Here is a 12,933-nt window from a genome sequence, read left to right on the forward strand (position 1 = left end):
CATGCCTCATAGGAGCAAACGAGCTTGGGAAACTCAAGTAAGGCAGTTATGACCTGAGAACGTGCTATAGCAGGGAAAGAAAGGACGGAGGAATAAGGAGGCGTTTCCTCCCAAGCCCCAGAAATGATCACGAGTCGCGAGAATTCTCTGGGATCACCGGATGCCAACATTCTGGAGCTGCGGTGCTCCTCAGACATCACTTAGTGCAGGGACTTCCCTGGCGGTCCCGTGGCTGGGGTTCAGACTCTGCGCTCCCGACGCAGGGGGCATGGCCCGGATCCCTGGCCGGGGAACTAAGACGCCGCATGCCACAAGTTGTGGCCAAAAAAAAAAAAATCACCTACTGCTGTCTCCGAATTTCACAGGACCAAGAGGTCCCAGACACCGAGCAACAGGAACTTCCGCGGCCCCTCCGGGCCTCGGAGCCTTTTCCATTTGCCCACCTACAGCTCTCCCAGTTAACCAAAAACTGGGCACGTATAACATGAACCAAACTTCTTAAGGCAAAGAAAAACATCGGCGGGAGCCATGCCAGCTTCTTAAAGAGTGGTTGTCTTGTAAGGTGGGTTCACTACTTTTCCTGCTTTCCTGTACTTTAAGTACTTTTGTGTACTTAACCTCTCTGTGCTGCAGTTTTTCCATCTGTACCTGGTTATGAAAATCAAAGCACTTAAAAACAGGACCTGGCATATAAGTAGTCGGTGAATGCCGGCTATTATTTCTTTCGAAATATTCTACCAAGAACATGTATTCCTTGTATGACGGAAAATGGTTTTTAAAATGTTTTATTGCTCTTAACAAACCTCTCTTTAATGGAAAAAATTTTACTTTTTGTTCATCAGTGTCCTCACCCGTCCCCCAAATCCACAGTCCCAATTTGAAGCAGCAAGTTGCAAACTACGGTAATTTGCGGAAGGTGCTTTTCTTTTATGAAAACCTATGCGAGTCACATCCCAAAAACTTCCCGAAGCGCTACATCGCCCCGCATCCGCGCTAAAACGCGCGGACAGAGGAAACAATTTGTGGAGAAGGCCTCGGGCGTTCCCGGAGGCGAGCCCTTCTTCCGCTCTTGGGGAAAGGTACCCAACTCCCGCCATTACGGCGCGCGAGGGAAAATGGAGGCTCCCGGCCCGCCCCGCGGCGGCAGCGGCCACGAGCATGGCGCCTGCGCCCTGCGCGCCCACCCCGGCCCGCGAGGCCCTTACGGCTGTTGAGGGCGGGCGAGGGGAGGGGCAGGAGCGCCGCACCACGCCCCACCCCGCGCCCGAGCGCGCGGTTCCGGCGAGTCCGGCTCCGGCCCTGCGGTCCGCTCCAGACCGCTCCGGCCCGCCAGCCGCTCCGCAGGCGCGATCGCGCTCCGTGCTTTCCCTCCAGCCCTTTGTGTCCTGGCGCGCGTCGGAGGAAACGCGGGAACGCGCGCCGCGCTGTGCGCCTGCGCCGAAGGGCGGATGGCGCGCCCTGCCGGGAGTCGGGAATGGATACTGCTCCCGGACGCCCCGCCCTCGCCCCGCCCCCTAGCCGCCATTTCGTGCTCCGGCGCGCGCCGACACCGCGTGATGGATGCCCGGAAACCAGGACAACAAAGGCCCGAGCGCCAGGGCTACGCGGCCTGCAGGTCCTTCCGCTGCCCGCCGGGCGAAGATGGCGCTCGGAGACTGCAGCTGTGCCCGAGTAGGGGGGGAAATGGACGCTCCTACCTCCTTCGGTTGGCGTCAGGGCCACGCACGGCCTCGTGTGTGCACCATCGGGAGTGTGACCTTTCCGTGTTTGCTCAACCTGTGGAGCTTGCACAGCCGTAGTATGCCCGAACTCGTGTTTGCACCCTCTGGCATGCACGAACCCGTGGGTTTCCACGCATTATTGTGTGCACGACCTCGAGAATGTGCTCGCACCTGAGTATGCGCACTCTTGCGTTTGAACTGCCTGGCTGCTTACACAGGTCCGGGTTTGCACGGACTCGTGTTTGCAGCAACCCGGTATGTGTATAGACGCGTGGACTCATGAATCTGTGTATTCACCAACCTGTTTGCGTGGCCCAGGATGTTCTCAGACCCAGGAGTGCAATCCCAGCCTCCCGCGATCTGGGGCACCCGCGAAAACGATCCCGTTTATAGCCTGTTTTAGATTCTTTTCTCTTTTGCTGAGTTTATACGCAAAACATAACCACCTGTCCGCTACCCTATGCTGTTCTTAACCTTTTCTCTGTTGTTTCCGCCCCGTTTATTGGGCTTCTGCTGTGGACCTGACTTTGCGCTGGGGGCATGTGGTGACAATGATGCAGGGCTAGTGAGGGAAACAGAGAGAAATGGGCAGTTAAGGGCATCATGCTGCAGCTTTGAAGGAGGCGCCTGGTCCAAAAAGGTCAAGAAAAGCTTCCTAGAGGAAGCCATGAACCAAGGCCAGCCTAGCCGATCAGGCCTTAGCTGAAGAGGGTATCAGGGGTCAAGCCCCAAGTTCGGGCTCAGGACTGAAAACTTTATTCTAGGAGAGGCATTTAAGCCGGAGATACCATCAAATTCGCACTTGAGAGAGCACAGGGGGTTGAAGTAAAGGGGGTAGGTGATGGAGAGGAGAGTGTGTGGGAAAAGGAGGCCTCTTTGTGGAGCCCAGGAGGCGAAAGACCTGGGGACCCGGCTCAGCAAGGAAGTGGCCTCCCCAGGGAGGAGATGGGAAGGGAAAGCAGGATGGGGGACTGTGGTCTCTGGTTTACACCTCCTGCTGCTTCTGACTCTTAAGTGTTTCACACACTCTTCTCCCCAGGAGAGGGGCACAGACTCAAGCCCCAGCACTGCCCTTTACCAGCTGGGCCCCTGCGCAAGCATCTACGTCGGTGGGTATGGTGGGAGATACTGCTTGCAAGAGGACAGTGCAGGCACAGAGGAAGTGTTCCGTGAACATGGGATGCTAGCACTTGAACTGGACCAACTTTACAAGTCCCCTTGTCTGGTTCTCCTTTCCCTTCCATCAGAGAACCACCTCATTTATGTATCTTTCCTATGGTTAGGGATATTCTCCTGTTGTGCTCAGTATTCCTAGGTACATTTTTTATATATTTATTTTTATTTTTGGCTGTGTTGGGTCTTCGTTGCTGTGCGCGGGCTTTCTCTAGTTGCAGCAAGCGGTGCGCGGGCTTCTCATTGTCGTGGCTTCTCTTGTTGCAGAGCACGGGCTCTAGAGCGCGGGCTCAGTAGTTGTGGCGCACGGGCTCAGTAGTTGGTCCGCGGCACGTGGGATCTTCCCGGGCCAGGGATAGAACCGGTGTCCCCTGCACTGGCAGGTGGATTCCCAACCACTGTGCCACCAGGGAAGCCCCCTAGGTACATTTTAAGGGCATAAAAGTCCATCTCTTCTAACATACCTCTAATATTCCCATTGAGAATCCTGCTACAACGTGGAGCACGCACACACACACACACACACACACACACACACACACACACCCCATTGAATGTCTCATGATGGAGAAAGGGCCACTTCACAGGATAGTCTTTTTAGTGAGACCCAGATCTTTGCAATCTGAAATGAAGGCTTTTTTTCCCCATCCCCCAAAAGGTACTTTCTGAGCACATGCTGTGTTAGGCGTGTGTTAGGGCTAGGGATATAGCAACCAAACAGTTCCTCCCTCCGGGAGCTTATGAACCCAAATTGCAGGATACCAGGGTCCAAGAGCAGACAGAAAAATTCTTTTTTTTTTTTTTTAATTAATTTATTTATTTTTGGCTGCGTTGGGTCTTGGTTGCTGTATGCGGGCTTTTTCTAGTTGCAGCAAGCGAGGGCTACTCTTCGCTGCAGAGCCCGGGCTTCTCATTGCGGTGGCTTCTCTTGTTGTGGAGCACGGGCTCTAGGTGCGTGGGCTTCAGTAGTTGTGGCCCGCAGGCTCAGTAGTTGTGGCCCACGGGCTCTAGAGCGCAGGCTTGGTAGTTGTGGCGCACGAGCTTAGTTGCTCCGTGGCATGTGGGATCTTCACGGACCAGGGCTCGAACCCTGCATTGGCAGGCGGATTCTTAACCACTGCACCACCAGGGAAGCCCAGACAGATAGCTTCTTCCTACTTGATATGTTCATGCTGGAAGTCCATGCAGTGTGTACTACAGCACACTGGGCTGCCCGATGCATCTTGAATTAAAACTGTAGGGGGCTGTGCGGGTGGGGATTGGATGGGCACATGCACCACCCCCTCCCCCCCACACACACACAAGGGGAGTGACCTTTCAAGCACAGCCTCCCTCTCCCCCACCCTGTTCACAGCTGCCTCTGGCCTGGGCATCGTCCATAGTCCATGCTCTTGGGGGTCAGGGGAGCTGACGCATGCTCAGAAGCACTGGCAACTTTGTGCAGAAAAAACCGGCAGGGGCCCTCCTCAGGCGGGGACTGTGGGCACGGAGGACACCCCCGGCTGTCCTTACGGGTGGGGTGGGCCGACTCTGCCGAGCCCTCTCAGCAGCCGCTTCTGGGCAGCCCTGCTTGCCTGGGAGGTGGGCCCTGGGGATCAGCAGCCATTTGTTGTTCCTGTGTCACTCAGGCTCGGGGCAAGTTTTCCCACCATTTTAATCTACCAGCAGGGCCGCAGGCTGGAGCTTCCAAGCCCGAGATCTGATCTCAATAAACTCTGCGTAACCTGGAAGTAGGTGAGGTGGTCCCACCTCCTCTGCTGCTGAATGGGCAAGTTGTACTGGATCACTGCTCTACGCTTCACTCCTCCCAAAGGTCCAAGGATCTGGGTGATGTCACCCTCCCTCAATGGCCCTTTCCTGGAGCATGGGCTCCAGAGGTGGTCTCCCCGCCCCCCTGCCCCTGAGCAGGGGCCAGAGCTACCCCCTCTGAATTCTGTGATGGGCATTGAGTCTGTGCCCAAGAAACACCTGGTGAGGAATTTCTCTAGTTTTCCAAGAATAAACCACAAGGACCTAGAAGGTTCCACCCTTGGGCAGCTTCTTAACTCCAAAGGGTCACATCTAAGAGAGGAGGGATCCCTCGGAAAAATGAGACTGTTTGCAGAAGAATAAATGCCACCTTGTGTCTGCCAACTTCCTGCAGAGGTTTGTGGGCTTGTTCTGTGTAAATAATTTAATGGAAAACTCCAGAAGGGGACGCAGCCCATATGACCTGACCTTGCCATCCAGCAGACAGGTTATAAAATGCTTCCTCTCTAAGCTGTGGCTGGGAGTCAGGATGCCTCAGTCACAGCCCACAGAAGTAAAACAGAACTCTGGGCTCTTGGGGAGGGACAGCTTGGGGGGGTTGTGTGGATTTCTTCAGGGAGACCATCGGTCCCCGCTGCCCCCAGCGGGTCTGGATGGAGACTCCAGGGTGTGGCGCCTCTGAGATTGCAAAGCCAGGTCCTGGTGGTCCCAGTGGTGTCCGGCCCTCTCCCCGCCCCCAACCAAGGCAGCCTCGGGCTCTAGGCAGTTGGCTGGGGGTAAGGGGCGGAGGAGAAGGCTTCCGGCGGCTCTCTTCCCAGCCGGGCGTGGTGTCCCCTTCGGGCAGCAAGGCACGGAGACCACCGATCACGGCCCCTGCCCGCCCACTTCCCCGCCCTCCGCCGAGGCCAGTCGGGGGCTGGGCGGGTCCCTCCGCCCCTCTCAGGGCGGTTCTTCTGGGGGTCAGACCGCCCCAGCCCGGCCCGTCCGGGAGGCGGGAGGTGGGAGGCGGGAGGCGGGCGGCCGGGGCGGGGCGGAAGGAGAGGGCGAGACGAGCCACTGCCCAGGGGCCGCGCCGCCCAGGCACAAACATTGCCTTATGTGGTGGCTCCGAGGGCCAGGGCGGCGCCCGGGGGGCTGCCGAGGACGGCCGGACACGCCCCGGGATCGCAGCTCTCGGGATCGCGGCCTCGTCCTGTGGACTAGACAGAGGAAAGGCCCCCTGCCCTGTTCTTTTTCCCCTGGAGCGCGTCCCACGGTCCCCTAGGAGGAAGTGGTCACTGCTACCCGGCCGGACCCTCTCTCCCCCCAACTTCCCCTGCGTTTGTGGGAAGGTGTCCCTGAGGTCTGAGGTTCAGGCAGAGACCTCGGGCCTGGGCGCTGGTGGGTGGACTGCCTGCCCCCCCTGGTGCAGGGACCACCTTGGCGCCTCCCAGGCCCGTCTGCACAATGCCCACAGTGCAGCACCCTCCTTTGCCTTGGGAGCTATATTTGGCCATGGGGGGATAACAGGGTGACTCATGGGAGGGACAGCCCGGGGGTGGGAAGTAGATGAGCTGCGTCCCTGGAAATGCCGTTGGTTTCTGTTCCTCGTTTCTGTTCCAGGTGGGCTTCAGGCTCTAGCCCTCCAAGAGGGCTTGGCATCAAAACATGGAGAAGGAGCTGCCTTCCCACTGCAAGGGCAGGACTCCAGGGTCCCTGCACTGGGGGCACAGGGACAGTGACCTGGGCAAGCCCCCCCAGCTTCCTAGAGCCTGATTAGTGCACCCTTGTCTCTGACACCTCCCAGGCCAGGTTCTGGGGTGTCTGCTCCGACTCCCTGAATGATCCTGGATTCTTGGGCCAGTATCTCACTTCTCCGGTACTGCAGCCTTTGAGCAGACTTTGATATCTGACAAGGCAAGTTCCCTATGGGATATTTTTCAAATGGGGCTTTTAGTGGGACGTTCACTTCAGTGAATCTCTAATAGGCCTAATTTCAGGGAGTGTAATTTGAGGCTGCATTTGAGAGATAATCCCCATCCAGTCAGGGAGGCCTTTGCCTGCTGCACCACTCCCACCAGGCTAAGCGGGAAGAAACTCCCTAGGCTTGGCTCCCTGCCCTCCTCACCAGCTTCCTGTGACTCCCATCCCTCCTCCGACAGCCCCTTGATCCCTGGCTCCCTGAGCTCTGTTCAGCAGTCTCGGGGCACTCATGTCCAAGCTGCCTTCCCCAGCTACTGCCCTAACTACCCAACACTGGGAAAATCATCTCCAGCCCTATCCTGGCTCAGTGGGACTGGGCAGGATTCAAGCGCCCCAATTAGAGGACCATTCTTCCGTGGGACATTAGGTTCCAGGAGCTAAAGAATCCTGTCAGTAAGATGGCAATGGCTGTCCTTGCCCAAAGCACTAAAACAGTACATCAGTGGATAGACTGTCCAGTTTTAAGACTCTCCTTTCACAGCGGGGAGAGATCCCCATGGAATCTGAAGAAGGGAGATGGGGAAATGGATACTCAAAAGCCCGAGACACTCTGTAATCCGTATGCAGATGAAAAGGCCAAGTCTTAGATTAGAAGGGATTTTAGTAGTCTCCTCATTCACCCCAACTACCTGAAGCGGAAATCTCTTCTACTGAATTCCTGGATTGCTTCCAGTGGCAGGAAACTCACTACTTCAGTGTGGTTTGTTTTTTTTTTAATTAATTAATTAATTTTGGCTGCATTGGGTCTTCGTTGCTGTTCTCGGGCTTTCTCTAGTTGCGGCGAGCGGGGGCTACTCTTTGTTGTGGTGCGTGGGCTTCTCATTGCGGTGGTTTCTCTTGTTGCGGAGCACGGGCTCTAAGCATGCAGGCTCAGTAGTTGTGGCTCGCGGGCTCTAGAGCGCAGGCTCGGTAGTTGTGACGCACAGGCTTAGTTGCTCCGCGGCATGTGGGATCCTCCCGGACCAGGGCTCGAACCCGTGTCCCCTGCATTGGCAGGCGGATTCTTAACCACTGCACCACCAGGGAAGTCCCTAGTGTGTTCTATCTTATACAGAGTTGAAATATGCCTTCTTTAACATCCATCTTCATGGATGGAACACACATGGAACTGTGTGTTCCGTGAAGGCAGGGTCCCTGTGAGTCTTGCTGCCGCCCACAGTGCTGGAGCACAGTGGTGTTCAGTGAACGTGTTGTCAGAATGAATGATGAAGCAATATTGAATGTTTGCCCAAGTGCCACCTTGAAACCCTCCACTCTGGGCTAAACCACACCAGCTTTGCCCCCATCCCATATGTAATGCGGTTTCCAGAACATTCTTCATCCTTCCCACCAAGCTGCTGCATCCAGGTGGCAGCGTTTCTTCTCAGCTGTGCGCCCCCCGAAGTGGGGCATATCTCTCTCACTGTGTGCTCTGTGCTGTCACCCACACAGCCCGACCCTGTAAGACATTATTTTCAGCATCCTGCTGTGGTTGCATCTCTCTGAGCCTGAGACTTGGCCTTTGTGTGGCACAGCTATAACTTTAACTTTCACAATTTTAACAAAGAGGAGGGCTCCTTGCTGCACATGGCAATGGTGCCGTGCCCTGGGAAGGGCCCGTTGTCCCAGCTGGCATCTCAGGGGGCAGGGCTGGGGACCGGCAGCCCCAGTGCCCCTGGGCGGGACCTGTTCGTGAGGCCGACACTCTGGTTGTGGGCAAAGAAGATGCCAGAATGTGACTTTGGCTCAGCAAGCTTTGGGGCTCTCCCCAAGACCCCAAGCTAAGACCCGTAATCAGGTAATCAGCAGATCCCTGACCATGATTGGTGGAGCCCCCCAGGGCCCCAGGGCTTCTGGATGCCGTGGCTCAGCTTTGCCCTCCCACAAAGCTGAACAGGTGCAGGGTAGCTGTCAACACACAGCTAGGGGTTAATATGTGTTTGTTGACTGACTCCTGGATAGCTAGGAAGTGGGGAGCAATCCTGGGTCAGTGTCCACACCTTGGACACCTGCTCCTTCCCGCCCCTCCCTCACCCCTGCAGTTTGGGGCCAGGCCAAAATCACATCTCCTGGGCTTCCCTGGTGGTGCAGTGGTTAAGAATCCGCCTGCCAATGCAGGGGACACGGGTTCGAGCCCTGGTCTGTGAAGATCCCACATGCCGCGGAGCAACTAAGCCGGTGCGCCACAACTACTGAGCCTGCGCTCTAGAGCCCGCAAGCCACAACTACTGAAGCCCGTGTGCCACAACTACAGAAGCCCGTGTGCCTAGAGCCTGTGCTCTGCAACAAGAGAAGCTACCGCAATGAGAAGGCTGTGCCCCGCAACAAAGAGTAGCCCCCCTCACTGCAACTAGAGAAAGCCCACGTGCAGCAGCGAAGACCCAATGCAGCCAAAGATTAAACAAATGAATAAAATAAAAAATAAAATAAATTTATAAAAACAAAACAAAACAAAAGCACACCTCCTGCCCTCAGTTTGTGGATCTGATGAAGGGTGCAGAGAGGAGGCTCTGGCCCTGAGGCTGCCTCGGGTGGACTGGGAATCCTCCTGGGACCAGGCCCGGCCTGAACTTGCAGACAGAAGGCAGGTGGAGGTCTACAAAGTCCCCGCAGGAAGGACTGGGGGTGGGTGGGTGGGCGTGGGAAGGCTCTGCGCAGAGAGGGTTTCCTCCCCTGAAGGGGCTTTATGCCACCCAGAGTGCCCACCCTCTAGAATGACTGTCAGCCAGGGAGGGGGCATTCCAGATCACCAGGTGCCTGATGGTGGCCTGGCCAGCGGGAGAGGGGCACAAGGGCAGGGGGGAGGGAGGGGCGGGATCACTTCTCCTGCGGACACCCACTGCAGGATCATTGTGACAGAGAGGAAACCCCAGAAACCAACAAGGTCAGTGCAGGGCAACCAAAAGGAAGATAAAATGCACCGGAGACTGAGAAAGGAAGGCTTGGGGGAGGCCCCTCACCGGTCAGCAGAATCCAACTCTGTCCTGGCAGAGGGCAGGGAGGGCACTGGGGCCACTGGCTCAGCTTAGCTCCAGGAGGACAAGGGCTCAGCCCACCCCCCCCCCAGGGCTCAGTGGGGGGCCCAGACGTGCCAAGGCGAGCAGGAGCTCACCCAGAAGCCTCCTCACATCCCCTGCCCTCCACCCAGCTCCCTCTCGATAACGCTCTGTTAACCTTTCTCCACTGTGCTGACTCCGAGTGCAGGCAGGTGCCTCCCTCCCTGCCTGCTAACAGTGGTATGGATTTGCCCACAGGCTCAGGCCCAGACCTCTGCTCCTGCCCCAGGCCTTAGAGAGCCTGAGACAGCACCCTGGAACCTTTGGTGGTCCATCTAAGGCAGGCTGTGGGGCAGTGGTGGGGAAGAACCCTGGGTGGGCTTTCAGGGCCAGGGTTGAGGTCCAGCTCTGACCCTGACTGGCTGGATGACCTCAGGCAGGTCACTCTGCTCATTGGCACTCAGCCCCTGGATCCCAGCTCTGCTGGCCAATGTGTAATTGCTCTGATTCTCAGAGGGTGGGCCGTATGAGCCTTGCCCAGTAGGGAAGGAGCAGGGTGGAGAAGGTCAAGGTCAGAGCCTGGGTGAAAAGCAAGTGGGAGCCCAATACGTAAATCAGTCAGTGTTTGTTCCTTCTCTTCTGACAAGACCCAGGGAGACCCAAATGCCTCAGAGAGTGCCTGTGACCTCGCACCTGGGTGTCCTCACAGAGAGAAGTGGGCTGGGCACCTGGGGTCATGGTGGCATTGGCCATCCCTCCGCTGCCTGAGCCCACGGCCCTTGGTCCCCAGCCCAACGAAACACACAGCATTCTGCCCCTTCTGCAGTCACTTGTGTCCTGTGTCATCCCACAGACTGTGGGTGGCATCTGTCCCCACCCCAGGCTCAGAGCAGAATGTCTTTCAGTCTGGGGCTGAGTTGGCCCTGTGGGTCTGGGGGCTCATATGGCAAAGACCTTTGAGGAGCTGGCTGGTCACCCACTAAAGCAGGGACAGCTGTGGCTTTGGGCAGCGGTCTCCCTGGAGCCAAGCTTGAGACCCTGCCTCAAAGGATGCCAGGCAGTCACATGAGACCAGGCAGGGTGACACAGCGGCACTGGGAGAGGGGGTGGTATTGCTGAGGCTGCTGGCCAGTCAGACAGCTGGGCCCCTGGGGCCACTGGGGAGACCCAGATGTTGTCTCCTTTTAGCTCGTTGCTTCCCGAAGTGGGAGGGGGAGACTGGGTAGGCCACAAGGAGGAACCAAAGGACCCCCCAAGGGTTTACTGAGGAAGAGGTGGGGAGGGAGGGCAGGCGCCATCTGTTCCCCAGGCTTCAGGCTGCAGGGAGCAGAATGGGCTACAGGGAGGGCCTTCCAAGCACCAGCATGCAGGGCTGCCCCGCAGGCCTCGTTCCTCTGGGAATGGGCTCCAGGGGGTCATGGTTGGGGGCTGAGTGGATTGAGGGGCTGAGAGTTGTGTTCCAAGACCTCTGCACAGAGCAAGCCCCTGGGAATTTGGGGGAGGGAGGGAATGAGGCCAGGAAAGGAGGGTCAGTCCCCATGGGAAGATGGGGGGGTCCACCCCAGCTCCTTCCCTCCCCCTGCCTAATAGAGGGCACCAAACACACCTTGGACCTAGACCACCTGGCATTTTCAAAGCCCTTTCAGGCCCTGGACAAGGACAGGGGTCCCCATTTTACTGAAACTCTTATTTTCCACCCAAATCAATGAGCCTTAGTTCTTGAGGGTCTTGGGGGTCCCCCTGAAGAGCTGGGTGAGAGCCCCAGAGGAAGGAGGCACAGGGGGTGGGCGGCTGTCTCTGGGCACTGCCCTGAGGGGCTCTCGCCTCTGACCGCCCCCCAGCCCCGCCCCAGCTAGAAAGCCCCACCCCCTGCCCTGTCCGCACCCTCCAGGACCCAGAGAAGAGAGAACCCCTCCCCGCCGGGCACCGCACTTCCTGCCTCTGTCACCTGCACACAGCTCGGGTCCCTGTCCCCAAGGAGGAAGCTGTGCGGGCTCCCGCCCTCCCCCACCCCTTTCCGGCACCGACTCCACATTGATCTCAATGGCGGCTCCTTCCCGTCCGCACTGAAGCCACCAAGTCCCTCCACGTTAACGGGAGTGCCCCGAGCCTGCCCCCTGGCTCCCCTTCCTCTCAGCCACCCTCCTGAAAGAGATGTCCTCGCCTGCCTCTACTTCCTTCCGGCCTCCTCATTCCTCAGCCCCAGGCCGCCCTGGAACCACTCAGAGGTTCGTCTCTGCAGTGCCATGTCCCGCTCGCCGTGCTCCTCTTCCCTCCTCCTCCCTGCTTCCCCGGCCCTTCCTGTCCTCCTTGCGGGTCCCTCTGTCTGCCTGGGTCTCGGTGCTAGAGTTCTCGGTGCAAGAGTAGCAGAAGGTGTGTGTGTCGGGGGGCAGACAAGGGCGCTGGCGTCAGACACCCTGGGTTCCACGAGGCCTCACTGCCTACCAGCTGGGTGGCCGTGGGCAAGTTCCCTCACCCTCTGCGCCTCGGTCTCCTCAGCTGTAAAGTGGGAGGACAACATGGAGGTGACCTGCCAGGTCCCATGAGGGTCTAGAAGCGCTTGCCCTCCCTCATTTTGGGCCGGCCCAGGACAGCTGCCTCTCCAAGGAGCTGGAGGGGGTACCAGCTCTGATCTCTGCCTGCTGGACCCCGGCGAAGTTTCACTGAGGCTGTCGCAGGGCGGCAGGCAGTTTGGCTGACCTGGGAATCACAGCCATCTGAGAAATCTCACACACACACACACACACACACACACACACTCACACACTCCATGCTTTACTCTCACCGAGCCACTACGGGAGTGGGTACAACTGAGGGGCTCAGTCGTTGGCACAGTATACCATGTTCTCCCCTCTGCTGCCACTGCTCCCAAGGAGGTCAACCCCCCCCCAGCCCACCCCACCACGAAGCCGGAGGCCCCTGGAGCATAAGGGGTGGAGGCTGGCAGCAGATGGGTTAACTCCTGGCCGGTGTCCTGGAAGGGATGCTTCTTAGGGCACACAGCTCCCCCCTCCACTCCTGGCCTTTCCTTGGTCCCCAAAGCAGCTGGCACCCCTCCCTCTTCACACATTCCCCCCTCCACTCCCTCTGACCGAAGGGGGCACAGGGCTCCCCCAGGTGGCCAAATGTGCCAGGGCCCGAATCTGCGGAGTGTGCAAGGACTCGCTTCAGACATCTTGCCCCTTCAGCTGTATAAATACATCTGCCTGGTCAGACCAGGTGTTCCAGTTTGGGGTTCAGAAAATCAGGTCACCTGGATGTGTATTCACGGCTGTTTGAAAAAAGCAGTGAGTGTGGTCCAGGTGTAAAGTACTTTTAGCCGGGCTGTAGGCAACTGCTGGCAGCCATTCTGA

Source organism: Balaenoptera physalus (genome assembly GCF_965194825.1).
Source record: "Balaenoptera physalus genome assembly, chromosome: 6".
NCBI lineage: Eukaryota > Metazoa > Chordata > Mammalia > Artiodactyla > Balaenopteridae > Balaenoptera > Balaenoptera physalus.